Source organism: Microtus pennsylvanicus, chromosome 17, assembly GCF_037038515.1.
Source record: "Microtus pennsylvanicus isolate mMicPen1 chromosome 17, mMicPen1.hap1, whole genome shotgun sequence".
NCBI lineage: Eukaryota > Metazoa > Chordata > Mammalia > Rodentia > Cricetidae > Microtus > Microtus pennsylvanicus.
This window is the reverse complement of record NC_134595.1, coordinates 15,713,697-15,727,348: the sequence shown is the minus strand read 5'-3', so window position 1 is coordinate 15,727,348 and position 13,652 is coordinate 15,713,697. Positions and strand designations below refer to the sequence as shown.

General features: G+C 45.6%; 1 pseudogene; it reads right to left on the bottom strand.

Moving 5' to 3' along the window:
- Nucleotides 1-4,818: 4,818 nt before the first annotated feature.
- On the bottom strand, nucleotides 4,819-10,686 carry LOC142837186 (uncharacterized protein C2orf78 homolog; annotated as a pseudogene).
- Between the last annotated feature and the right edge of the window lie 2,966 nt (nucleotides 10,687-13,652).

Below are 13,652 nucleotides of genomic sequence, written 5' to 3'. Positions count from 1 at the left end.
GTGATTGCAGGAGAATCCTTGGAACTCGAGATAATTATATTGTACCAAATGTATCCAGTCCCACAGAAACATCTTCTTATCCTGTCTCACTATGTGGATCCTTGGCGACACATCTCTACCTATAGACATTCATGAAATTGTAAGCAGTCCTATAAAGCAGAAGAACATTTCCTAAGATATTTGGTGAGAGCTAAGGAATGGCCAGGTAGTGGGAACTGAGTGCTGTTGTCAGTATACAATATACAGAATAAAATCTGTTCATTGAATAAATAGTACAGTGAGACTTAAAGTCCATGAGAAGAATTCAGTACATCTTTTTGTTAATTGCTTTAATATGTAAAATAATTCCTGAGCTTTGTTCAACAAGTGTTATTCTACAAGACACTTAATTTGAAAACATAAAGATTAAAACAATAATCTTAACATGAATGTATATCCATTCAAATGCCTTTCTGTTTTTCTGAGGAGTACAGTGAAGCCCAGTAGACTCATGGAGTCCCAAGTTCTGTAGTTAAAAAACACAGAGAGAGTGATCAAACAAGAGACCTCCCTAAACTATTGCTTTCCTTCATTCTCTTGTAGTCAATTGTGCCCCTGTCAGGATGCTTGGATAACGGTTGTGGGATCCTTTCGTGCTGGCTTTGTTATATTTATCTAGACCAGTGACTCTGGACAGCAAATAGGCTTTGTTAGAATGGACAGTATTGTGTCTACACAGTAGCTGGGGATTGCCTATTGAGAAAATACAAACACCATAAATATCTAGGGACTGGTTGAATACATTCCTTGAGTCAAATCCAGATGTTGTACTATCTGGAAGTAGATAGGCATTGTCAGAAGTCCAGCCTACAAGTGAAACAAAGGTACTGTCAGAAAAAAGAATCTGAGTTGAGTTGCAGTTGTAAATCCATGCAGCTAAGTCAATACATTCAGTTAAGTCTCTTGTGATTTTAGGTCAGTAGCAAGAATTGCCTTGGCCTACACATGGACTCTTCATCAAATCATGCTGGAAAACCTGGTGATCCACATGTACAGAAAGAATCTTGATTCTACCTGGATCGTTGAAGCATATTTTCAGTTCCAGCACTCTTGAGACAGGGACTCAAAAGACAGAGGAAGCGGCAGAGGCAGAGTCTAGCAGATCACTGAGTTCAAGGCTAACCTGGTCTATGATGTTATTACCAGGACATAGAGCGCTTTGGAGAGAACTCTCTCTCAAGGAAATAAAAGAAAGTGAATAAATGTCACCCTGCGAATATCCAATGCCACTTCCCCAGAGATCAAAGTTCAATAAACTCTTGTAATAATAGAGGACAGAGTAGCAGGAAGAGTTGACAGAGTTCAGGGGAGGCCAGTTTTCTTCTCTCACTTCACCCACAAGAGGTGAAAGCCCTTCCCGGACTCCCGTGTGTGCATGCTGGGGTGGGTTCGAGGCTTTTTCAAGCTGTGGTGGCTGAGCACAGGTGGATTCCTCCTTCTTTTGGTCCTGGGATGGTGTGCTTCTCTTCTGACTTGACTCTTCCTAAACTGCTTCAGCTCCTCTGTTTTCTTGAAGCTGTTTTCTCTGGTCTTCTTGGTATTGTCTTGCTCATGAGCCCCAGCTTATTCCCTCCTGATGACTATGGAGTCTTTGCATAAGGATGCTGTGCATCTCTGAATATGTTTAATACATTGAGTTATTTGAAAAATTGTGGAAGGTGAATATCTGGCCCCGGTGTAGTCATGTCAGCAAAGTCTATGCTGGAGACCATCACAGTGTGCATGTCCAGGCTCATGATGGCCAAAGGTGCTGCTTCTCAAGGAGACATGGTCAACAGCCAGCTTCTGCCTCAGGGTGTTAGTGTCAGTAAAGCATAGCGTGTGCTGCAAGTTGGGGTGTGCTAAAGGGAGAAGTGATGGGACTAGATTTCCTGTGTACCCTTAAGGAATCCATAAGCATTGATAGATTGGCTGTCATCTCATTTAAATTCTTTTCCATTCCCCCCCCCTCCCCAGGATTAGAGCTGTTGGCAAGAACAGGAATTCTGGAGACCTTTGGATGGGGGCAGTCAATGACCTGTCCCTATCAACAGGTGGCGTCCTCATCTGTGAATGCAGGGTGGAATACTAGCAATATTGTGGACTGCAACTGATGGACTGTCTGTCCTGAGGTGTCAGTCCCACGGACACCCCCTTCTCTAACACTGAAAAAGAGTCAAGGAAGAAGTTAGTGACTGGTAAGTGAGATGCTCCCCTCCTTCTGTGCCCTCTCCACTTAGGCCCTTATAGTGATGAGGAAGGCGTTCCTATGATCTCTGTTTGAGTAGCAATTTTTCAGAACAATGAATCTGTGTGGAATTACAGTTGTAAGCGCAAGCAGTTCAGCCTCTGTGACTCTTGGTAGCTATCAAAAAATGTACTGTTGCTAACATACATCCTCACATAATCATGGTGGGGAAATCGGTGACCCACATATACAGAAAGGAAGGTGCTTTCCCCTGTGATTTTGGTGCATTCCTTTAGTCGCAGCACTCTTGAGGCAGGGACACAGGCAAAGGCATTACAAAGGCAGTGTCAGGCATATCTTTGTGATTTCAAGGCTAGCCTGATTAGTGAGGTCAGTTCCCAAATATTCAGTGATATGAAGAGAAACATTGTCTCAAGAAACTAAACTTATAAATAAATTAATTCTATTTCTTATGTGTCACCCCATACAAGGTTAATGGCATATGCCTCAGAGGACAATGTGTTACAAACTCTGAAACAGTTAGAGCACAGAATAGTGCAAGGAGGTTAAGATTCAGGGACAGGTCAGGATGGAGGAAAATATCAGGCGATCAAATGTCAGTTGATCAATGGTTGCTCAGGGAAGTAAAGGATTCTTTGCCAGCAAGAGAAGCCATTATTTGAGGGTTTTTTCTTGAAAACCAAGTGAAATCTTTGCTACTGATAGCTCGGTTAGAAGATTAATATCTAGATGATTTAGAATTAAATAAGTAAATCGTAAGAAAGAAGACAACACAGGTATTAAAGGGGATAGAAAAAGACTGTTCTCACAGATTTTGGAAAAACTGAGGGTGAGTACATCCAAATGTTCTGATTCAGGAGGAATCAGGGAAATGCATAGTGAACCTCCAGTGGATGCCATTCAAGGCCGACTAGAAAAAGTGACCAATGCTGCTAATGGGAATTCACAGTGAGGAATGCTATCTACTGCTGCTGGGGATTGGACGTTTTCCATCCTGACTGGCTGTCAGTGTTCCGGGACCACCAAAGCCTGCATCTGGCCCACCCCATGGTTCATGTGCACCTTCCCAAAGAACTCGGGACATTAGAGAGGCACTTGCCCGTCAGTGTTGATTGCAGCACTGTCTACAGTACATCAGGGAACCAGGCGTGGTGTCCAACAGTGTTTCCATGGGTGAAAAACATGTGATGTTCGTAGACAGTCAAGTCTTTGCAGCAATAGAGAGGCTAAGGTTATGTTGTTTGCATTATGTGTACTCAACTTGGGTGTGATGAGATGGCTTCTTAGACAAGAACACTTGATTTTCTCGCAGAGTCCCCAGGTCGAATTCAGAGCACCTCATGATGGTTTTCAGTCTCTCTTAATTCCAGACTCCAGAGACCTGATGCCCAGATTTGGCCTCTGTGAGCACTCCACACATTTGTTACACAGTAGCTCTTGTGGACAACACACACACACACACACACACACACACACACACACACACACGAGAAATGAACATGTTAAATGGATAATTTCAAAGATTGATACAATTTGAGATAAACCCAGTAATCCAAATCAACCCATATCAGAAAGATACTTGCCTTGAAGAATTTCTTTCAAGGTAGGATCTTGATTATGCATACATGGACTCTATGTTTCATATCATGAAAATGCAGGCAGATCTCTATGGCAGAGTACTGATGTTTAAAGGGCTCGTGTTTGAGGTTCATAATGGGAGAAAGTGTGGTGACAGCAGGAGTGTGTTCAGTTTACAGTATACACTCTAGGAAACCTACCATGTTTAGTAACTCTGACCCGGATAATCACACAGAAACCACATTAATTACAGTACTGTTCGGCCAATGACCCCAGCATATTCCTGGCTAACTCTAACATCTTAATAAAGCCAAGTAATATTAATCTGTTCTCACCGTGAGTCTGTGACCTATTGGCAATGTTCTGGCATTCAGGCATCTTTCTCCTTCGGCAGCTACATGGCATCTTTTTGAGTTTGCCTGCTTTCTCTCTATATCTCAGCTCGAATTTCCTACCTAGCTTTGACCTGCTCAGTCATTGGCTGAAACAGCTTTACTCATTAATGACCAATGGTAATAAAACATATTCACAGCATACAGAGGGGACTTCCACATCATCCTAGGATCCTGAAAATTAAAGTCCAGGAAAATAATCTTATTGCCACTAGAGCTTTTTGCTACAGCTTTAACATTAAATAAGTAGTACCACTGACTTATAGCATATGTTGTATCTATGTAACATGTATTATTACATAACTAGGAAACATAAATTAATAATAGTAAAGTTCTAAGGAAGACATCAAAGCCCTCTCTATATACTCATGGATAAAATCACAGTCTTAAGTTTCTACAGTCAATTATAGTGTCTTCAAATATTTATAAATTTATAAACTATGTCTTTCCATTCATATATATGCATATATCTAAATATTATTCTGCATTACTATGTATGTATCTACATATCTACACATTAGGCTAAGCCTCTAAGCTTCATGTATGCATGAATATCTATGTGTATCTACATCTTACCTGTGTATGATGAACAGCGTTGTGTCCCAAAGGTTTGGGCAGCACTTACACTGCATAGCCATAATATCTCGAAATTTCCATATCTTTCTCCCTCTGAAGGAAAAGCTGTGGTTTTCCCAGGGAGGTACACTTGGCAGCATTCTCTCGCTCCTGTTGAGCCCGCCTCTTCATGGCCTCCCTCTCTGGCCTCTGCTCTTCAGTGATGGGCTGTGAGATGACTGGCCCTGGAATGTCCACTTTCCTCCATGGGATGGGTTGGCAACTGAAGTCTAGCAGCAGGTATTGGGTTTTAGCTTTGGGAGATGAGAGGGCCTTGTTGCTGGCAGCAGAAAGAGGCTCCCTGTGGAGTGAAGTGTGAGATGATGCTCTGTAGGGTGCAGGCAAAGAGGCAGCCGGCTGAGGCCCAGGGCAAGACTGGATGGGCTTGGTTATGTTGGCTCGTGTGGCACTGGTGCCGTTTGGCAGAGCTGGCTTGTCAGAGGCCATCAGTGATGTGCTGGCAGGAGCTGGTTGGGATGGCTTGAGCGTGGGAGGCTGAGCTGAGTGGGAGTGAGGCCTCACTGGGTAAGCCACAGTGGGCCTGCGTGAAGCCAGGCAGAGGAGCTTTCTAGAAACAGGTTTGGTTTGAGGCTTGTCCAGGACTGGGAAAGGCAGAGGTACTAACTTGACCTTCCCAGGTTGGGGAAGCTCATACTGGGATGGAGATGGATACCGCTTGGGAGCACTGCTCCCTGGTCTCTGAATCTTGCCCAGGCTTTTGTCAAGGCTTTGGCCCTCACGTGGCATATCCAGCAGTGATGTGGTATCAGGACCCGTCCTGGGATCTTTGTTGCTGCTGAAGTTCAGCAGAGCCCGGGAGGAGGAGATGCCAGTTTTCCTCTCACTCTTCTTCCCCAGTGGGTGAAAGACCTGCACGGACTCCAGCATGTGCATGCCGAGGTGAGTTCGAGGCTTCTTAAAGCTGTCATGGCTGAGCTCAGGTGGATTCCTCTTCCTCTTGGTCTTGGGGATGGCGGGCTTCTCTTTTGCCTTGACTCTGTGACTTGATGGCTTCAGCTCCTGTGTTTTCTTGGAGCCGTTTTCTCTGGTCTCTTTGGCCTTTTCTTTCCCCTGTGCTCTTGCTACGCTGGGCCTCTTGGGTACAAATATCTGAGATTTGCTCTGCACGTGGTTGGCCGTGTTGTCTATGGTCCCAGGATCATTTTCCTTCAGCATATCCTCGTGATGGGTTCTGGCCTGAAGAGCTCCATGAAACACATCAGAGACTTTCTGGCTTTTCTTTTTGCCTAGTTCAGATAGTCCATTAAAGATGCTGGTGCGTGACTGGGCCTGATCCCTCCTGATGTCTTTGGAGTCTTTGGTTTGGCTTGCTGTGTGATCTTCCATTTGGTCAAGGTCAGTGATAGAGTTTAAGAGTTGGGGAAGGTGAATATCTGCCACCAGAGTAGTCATGTCTGTAAAGTCATTGCTAGACTCCATGACACTCTGCAGAGCCTCAGGGTCTTCCAGACCAAGGCCACTGTTTCCCAAAGTGGCATTTTGAGAAGCTAGCTTCTGCCTCAGGCTCCCAACATCACTGTAGTTGAAGGGCTGCTGCATGCCAGGGTGTGCTGAAGGGAGGGGTGATGCGTCTTGGTTGCATTTTGTGCCCTCATAGGAATCCAGAGGTGTTGATTGCTCAGCATTCATCTCATCTGCATTGTTCTTCTGTGTCTTTTCCAGGCTTGGGGCTGGAGGCAAGGCCAGGAATTCAGAAGGACTGTGCATGAGGGCAGTTAATGACCTGTTCCCACTGACAGGTGCTGTCTTCATCTGGGCATCCTGGGTGCAGGCATTGCCGAGGTCTGGACTCTGTAGCAGACACAGTGTCTGCTCTGAAGGTGTCAATCCCAGGGTCATCTCCCTCTCCACCACTGAAAAAGAGGAAGTTCAAAGTCAGTGCCTGGTAAGTGAGATGCTACCCCCCCTTTCAGTGCACCTGAGAACTGAGGCTCCTGCAGCAAGCAGTGTTACAGGCATTGCTATGAGTTCTGCTGGAGGAGCAGGGAAAGCAGCCCTCTTTGGAGACACATAGTAACTTACTCATTTGTTTCTCATGACCGTGTGATATCATGTTTTCTTTTGTGATTGTGTGGTGTGTACATGCTTAGTGATCATGGGGAGGTGGTAGAATTCCTTGGTGTGTGCTCTTCCCTGTCTCCCATATTTTCCTTTGGAACAGTGCCTCTCATTGCCTTGGAAGTTTGCTCTGAGACAGGTTGTGTTGTTCACTATTTCCTAATCTTACTCATCTCTACCAGTTTCTTTCTGTTCATTGTATTACTCATATGGCCTTGAAGCCTGGATTTTTATATGAGTTTAGGTATCCATATCAGTTCCTCAATTCTGAAAGGCAAGCAGTTCAAAAGCCCTGATATTCCTTAAGCTCCACATTTCACAGATTTTTTTGTTAGTGATGTGAAAATGTAAGACTCTAGTAGGTTTTAGCTTCAACTTTGTAACAGAGAACATGTCTACATAGTCTTGGCCTTGGGTCACTGCTGAAGATTCAGAAAGAAAAGAGAAAGAGAAAGTGGAAGAGAGATCTAGAGGAAGAAAAGAGACAGAGACAAAGACAGAGAGAGGTTGAGCGAGACAGATAGGGCTAGATGCTTCATTCCTACTTATCAATATTACACAGGTCAAAGCAAACTGTCACTACATCTTAAGTGTTAGAGAATGTCACAGCAGACACTAGGAGTGTGGGAGAAGACCTCCTCTAGGTCAGATTCAGGGTTCCATTTCTCTCGATACTAGTTTCAACTCAGGGGAAACTTAGTGATACAAAAACAGAAAAAAAATTCTTGGTGACATCTAGAAACTGGAGACATAGATTAGGAAGGAGGTGATTTTAGTGAGCTGGTACGTGGGGCTGATTAGCCTTGGCAGTGAAATGCGTTCCTGTGGTGTGGTCCTTGGACATGTCTAATGAAGGTTGAATGTCACTCACTTTCCTGTATTCTCTCTCATTATAGAGACTGAATATAGGGGTAATAAGCCTGAGCCACAGCCAACATGTCAGGACTCCCATTCTTCCTCTGTGTGGACATCCACTTCTGAAAGGTAGAGCTGTGTCTCGTCTGAGGGCTGATCTCACACCTCTCCTCCTGGCTTTACTCACCTTGAAGACTGGTGTCTGGCATGGTTTGAGCAGATGTGGGCCAGTAGATGGGAGAGGTGGAGAAAGGTGTTTGGATGTTCATTGGCTGAATCTCCTGTAGTGCCATCACCATCTCTGGGTGCAGAGAGGAAGCCTGATTCCCAGAGCAGGACACAGAGCCATAGGCCTGCTGGCACTGCCAGAATTCTTCAGCCATCGGAGGACCCAGGCTGTTCTGGTCATAATAATAGACCTGACTTCCATGCAGGTAGCAAGGTGCCAGGATATATCGTTGATCTGGTAGATTTGATGGCGTTGCCTGTACAAGGCAGGCAGACAGTGTTGGATAGGATGGTGGTAAACATTGATATGGAAAGTGTTATCACACTGGGCTGTTATAGACCGAGACGAGGGGGTGGTATTCTGGTCAATGACAGTTAAAGGGGCATCCAGGAACGGAGCTTCCCTTCTGGTGGTGCTTTCTCTGAGATCCCAGTGGAGAACACTTGGATAGAAAAATGTCGAAGTAGAGATCTGGTTCTGGTCAGTTGGCTTAGTCAGCATGGTCGTGCCAACTCGTTGGTAAAGACAGGCACTGTCCGTGAGCTGCTGGCAGCATGTGCTGGAGTCTGATGACAGGAGCCATGCTGAGCTCACAGCTGGGGTACAGACCCCATAGAAATTGCACACACTTCCTGCTGAGGGTGTGGCATTCCTCAGCACAGGCACAGAGGGCTGCAGAGCACATTCCGTCCCAGTGAAAGGTGCACTTTGGCAATTTTCTGTAGGAAGCAAGAAGAGAGTTGGAAAAATTTGAGATGGAAGCTTTCTATCCCCTGGGAGGGACTGTGTTATCTCCAGGTTGTACTGAGTGGGAGAGTCTAGCACCTATGTTCCCTTACATATCTCAAGCAAATGGGTTAAGATCGATCGGTGGTGCTATGTAGGATGACAATCACTAGATGAACTGTCTGCTTTTTCCTGTGTGGGCATGGAAATCCTGGTCAATCTGCCTTAATCCTCACTCAGATCTAGACACGATGCTCCTTTTTCCTGATTGTAATATAATAATGCCTGTTGGGAGACTTCCTTGCAAATATATTCTACAACAGAGGTTATTATTGGGAAGAGACCCATAGGCATATTCCATACCTGGAACTTTGTCCTGTTCTCTGCAGATCTTACAGTATAGAGTGACCTAAACTCACTCTACGTTGATCAGTCTGGCTTTGAAATCACAGAGACAGGTCTGCTGCTGCCTCTAAAGTGCTGGTGCTGGAGCCCCTGCCATGACCACCAGGCCAATCTCTATTTTATTGAGTTTTTTTTTCTGAAATGATGTTTAACAAATGTGTAAGGAATTTAGGTAATTATTCCTTTCCCCTCTCTCTTTTTTCCCCCTTGGATTTCTTGTATAAATAGGATCTCTTATAATTTCATAACTTTCAAGCATTATTCAAATATGATTTCAGAAATACAACCTACTGACAACATTTCTTCTTGTTTGCACCAGTTTAGTGTGTCCTCTTGAGAATGCTAATGTTTTATGGGGTTCATCTCTGAATATGATTGCTTCTCAATTTAATATCTGTTGATTAAATTGTTTTCTTAACAGCTCCTCAGTAACTGTTAATTTTTATATCTCTTCTAAGGGGGAATCCTTGTGAGAATCCCCTCCCCCACAACAGCGTGTCAGTTGCCATGGTCAGACTCTAACTGACTGGACTTCGCAGCCCCAGTTGATCCTATCCAACACCACCAGTGCACATGAGACATGGGGAACTGGGCAGAAAGTGGTCTGGATGGAGTGCAAGAGTAGGGACCAGATCAGGATATTCTTTCTATATGTGCCAGGGAACCTTTGTACAGACTAATCTGAACAGTTACGTTTGGTTAAACATGGCTTGGGAAATGACAATGCCTTGTCTGTTTTGATTATAATCTGGTCGTCTTCAACATTGTGTTCTAAACTACCATTGTTGACCACCAGGGTCCCCTCTGCAGTGTGCCTTCATATATTTATATACTTTTAGACCCGTACTGTGTTTGCCCCCTTCCCTGACTTCCTGTGGGTCTGTCCTTCCAGCAACACTGTCAATATTTCTTTCAGTACAACAACTGCCTTCTCAGATTCCACAATCGTCTTATTCTCTTCCACTCTCCATGTTTAATCCAGGGAAGTCCAAGTAACTGCACACCATGGCAGTCGCCATTTTGTCCATAGTCAATATTCATTTGGTGAGTATAGAGAGAGGCCAGTGTAGAGCTAGTTAGACTTGAACTGACCTCCATCCCACCCAGTTCTCTCTATGTTGTGATTATAGTTGTGTGCCACCATCCGTGGTGTGACCGATACTGTTAGAGTCGCCCTGAATTTTAAACTAAGACTGGAAACAGTAGTGGGGGGAGACTGTCTCATCAGTGGTGTGGAGTGCTAGATCTCTGCGTGCCTTGTTCATTTTCCCGTGTCTCTGTAGTTTAATACCATCCAAAAGGGCCTGATTTTATTCCCTGGTCACTTTCCTCTGAAAACCCAACAGTACAGACCCCAAGCATAGTGACACTGTTCACTCCTTGAGGTGGATGGAAAACACTTGAGAATAAACTTTCTGTCTAAAATCACATACTTAGTAAGAACCAAAGCTAAATGTGACATTCAAATCTAGATATCTATATCAACATCAATACTATCCACATTCAGCAAAGATTTACTAGTATAGTAAAAGTCAGTGGAGAGGATCACATGTTTTAAAGTCTCTTTCCTTACCTGACATGGTCAAGGGGAGAGGATTAGCAATCCAAAGAACAATGGAGCAAGATAATCGGTCGGCTTTGTCTGATCAGCTGACCTCAGTGGCAAGTGTGTCCAGTATCAGACAGCACTCACTGGTCACTGGTCACCTGGACCTGTGATGATCCAAATTTGTTTACAGTCATCACCATGGAAACACCAAGATTCTACCAGGTGCTGGTAGGGTTGGAGGGAGAATGATGTCATAAATGAGGCAACAGCCAATGGGAAGGCTCGATTCCTAACTAGAAGATGGGATTGGTTGGAGAAGATGCCAGGAGACCAACAGTAGCCTTGGAGGCTGGGGTGTGGGCTACTGAAAGAGGCAATCAAGGCATGGGCGTGCCACTTCCCATGGCGTTTAGTCTAGGCTATCATGGCAGTGCTCTTATATGGTTCACTGATGAAGCAGTGTATAATGTACATATAATGGGTCACCTTCCAACAGAAAGTGTCCCATCAGCCAACACTTACATACAGTGAGTAGTCTTGGGCAGGAGGGAGAACTGCTGTTGAGGGAATTCAGGTGATAGGCCATTCCAGTCCGTCTGGCTTTTGTGCCATCAGCATCTGTCCATGACCCAAGGAAGAGATCAAAGTGTTCCTTTGTGACTATGTGCAAGGTCAGGGCTCGGTGTGCTGCGTGCATGTTGATGAACTCTAAGACACTTGTCTTCTTGTTGGTTCTGTTATTCTTTTTTGTCTTGTTTGTCTGTCTGCGGGATTAGAGAGTGGAGACTTTACGTGAGACACCCGGCGATGCGGGGTTAGGACGGAGACACAGACACGCGACCGTCCCACGTGGGTGCACTTTAATGTTGGGGTAACAACAAGTAAGGGACAGGTGTGCAGAGACGAAAGGAGAGAGGGGCAGAGAGAGAGAGAGAGCTCGTGGTGACCCTGTTTTTAACGGGGAACACACGGGCGTCTTGGAGAAATGCCCTGCGCCTTTGCGGCTTCCAGTCCAGGGGGATGCTGGGAGCTGTAGTCTGCAAAAGGAACAACATTTCACCCTTTTGGTTTTATTAAAAAAATTGTGGGGGGTCTTAAAGGGTAGGGAATGGGGGCGTAGCCCGGTCTCTCATGACTGCTTCCTGCTGGCTTTGGGCGTCGAGGGATCCAGGGAGTGTCCAGTTATTCTGATGATGTCCTTTGGGCGTCGAGGGATCCAGGAGTGTCCGATTATTCTGGCAATGTCCTGTTGGTTATGTCCTGTTTGCAGGCTTTTAAAGGTGGCTGACTGAAGAAATCACATCTGTCTGGCTCCTCCTGAGTATCTGGGTCATAGTTATGTTGCTGGAAGACAAAAGTCGCATTAGTAGAGAGAAAAAAATTAAAGGGGAGAGGAGGTTTGGGAGGAGGTTTGGAAAATTAAAGGGGAAATTTGGGGTGGAGGAGTTTTTGGAGGTCTGGGGTTAAGAATGATAAAAAAATTAAATGATACTTATTCCGTTAATGATCCGCTTGTGTTTGATTTGTTTAGGTGGGTCGGGCTGGCTTCCTAGAGCTTAAAGAAAGTGTCTTAAAAGAAAATAGCTTTTAACCGTATACTCCTTAACATTTCAGGGGTCACTGCTGCAGTCAGCGACTGACCTGTTGTGTCAAGGAACTTTGTTAAGAATCTGCTTACCGCCTGAGCCCTTGACTCCGTACTTGATGATGATATCTGTAACGGCAGCTGGATGGTTATTTAGGAATTTAAAGAAGGGAGGGTGTGTTAACACAGGAGGATTAAGTGACGGATGGGACCACTGTTTCCCTTAGACTGGAGTCGAGGGGGCTGAACCTGGTATCCTTTGGAACTTAAGAGAACAAGGTCCTGTCTGAGTTACCGTGTATGAAGGATTATCTTGAGCCGTGGAGATGAACAGTTTAAGATGTGACAGGTGAATCCAATGGGGAATTCCTTCAAGCTTGGCAGCTGTGGGGGTTAGAAGAATTTCTCTGAGAGAACCCTGCCATTTAGGGGAAAGAGGTGAGGGACGTTGGCCTGGAGGTGAGAGTAATACCTTATCTCCTATTTTAACCGGCGTTGGACATGTATTAGCACATGCTTGAGGTAATGAGTGATCTGTGAAGTCCCACAGTAGCGAAGGTAAGTGGAAAAGGAGGGGAGTGAGCAGGTGATCAGGAAGGGGAGAGAGAGGTTCCCGATGAGAGGCTGGGGGTTAAAACCGGCCGCCCATACATGAGTTCAAAGGGTGAAATGAAAAGGGGGCCCTTTGTGAGAGCCCAAAGCCTGAGAAGAGCAAGGGACAGAAGGCTTACCCGGTCGAGGTGGAGTTCCTGTGACATCTTAACGAGAGCTTCCTTTAAAGAGCAGTTAGTCCGTTCTACCTTACCTGAAGACTGAGGGTGGTACAGTGTGTGGAAGTTCCAGGGGATTACAAGTGCCCTAGACAGATTTTGAGAAATCTGGGAAGTAAACTCTGGGCCATTATCTTTTGGCAGATCTGACAGGGGGCCGCTGTGGCTTTTAGGAACCTGATATCCTTAGGTGTGGGTGTTTTAACAACGGGAGAATGGTGATCAGTGACAGCGGGAGCCTAGAGGGGCTTTGGAAGATCGAGGGGGCGGAGCAGGGTGGGGAGGAGACTGAGAGGAGTCTGAAGATGCTTTTGTCTGTCTGTGTGACCTGTGGCAGGGGGAAGCCTCCAGCTGCTTGCATGACCTGTTGGACGAATATTTATGAGGGACTCTATCGGAGGGGCTATGCGAAGTCCTTGTAGATCTGGAATGGGACTTTCTTGGGTATCTGGAAGGGGAACGTTTAGAGGTGTTAGGTGCGTCCTTCCTGTGCCTAGAAGAGACCTTGGAGGAAAGAGGAATGGGTAAGCTGTTGCTGTCACTCGACTGGGGAGAGCGAGAGCGAGTGGCCCCTCGAGGCCGGGGGTGGTGGTGGTGGAGGTTTGTCCGCGGGATCCATGGCGGGAGCAGAGGGTTCCTGGA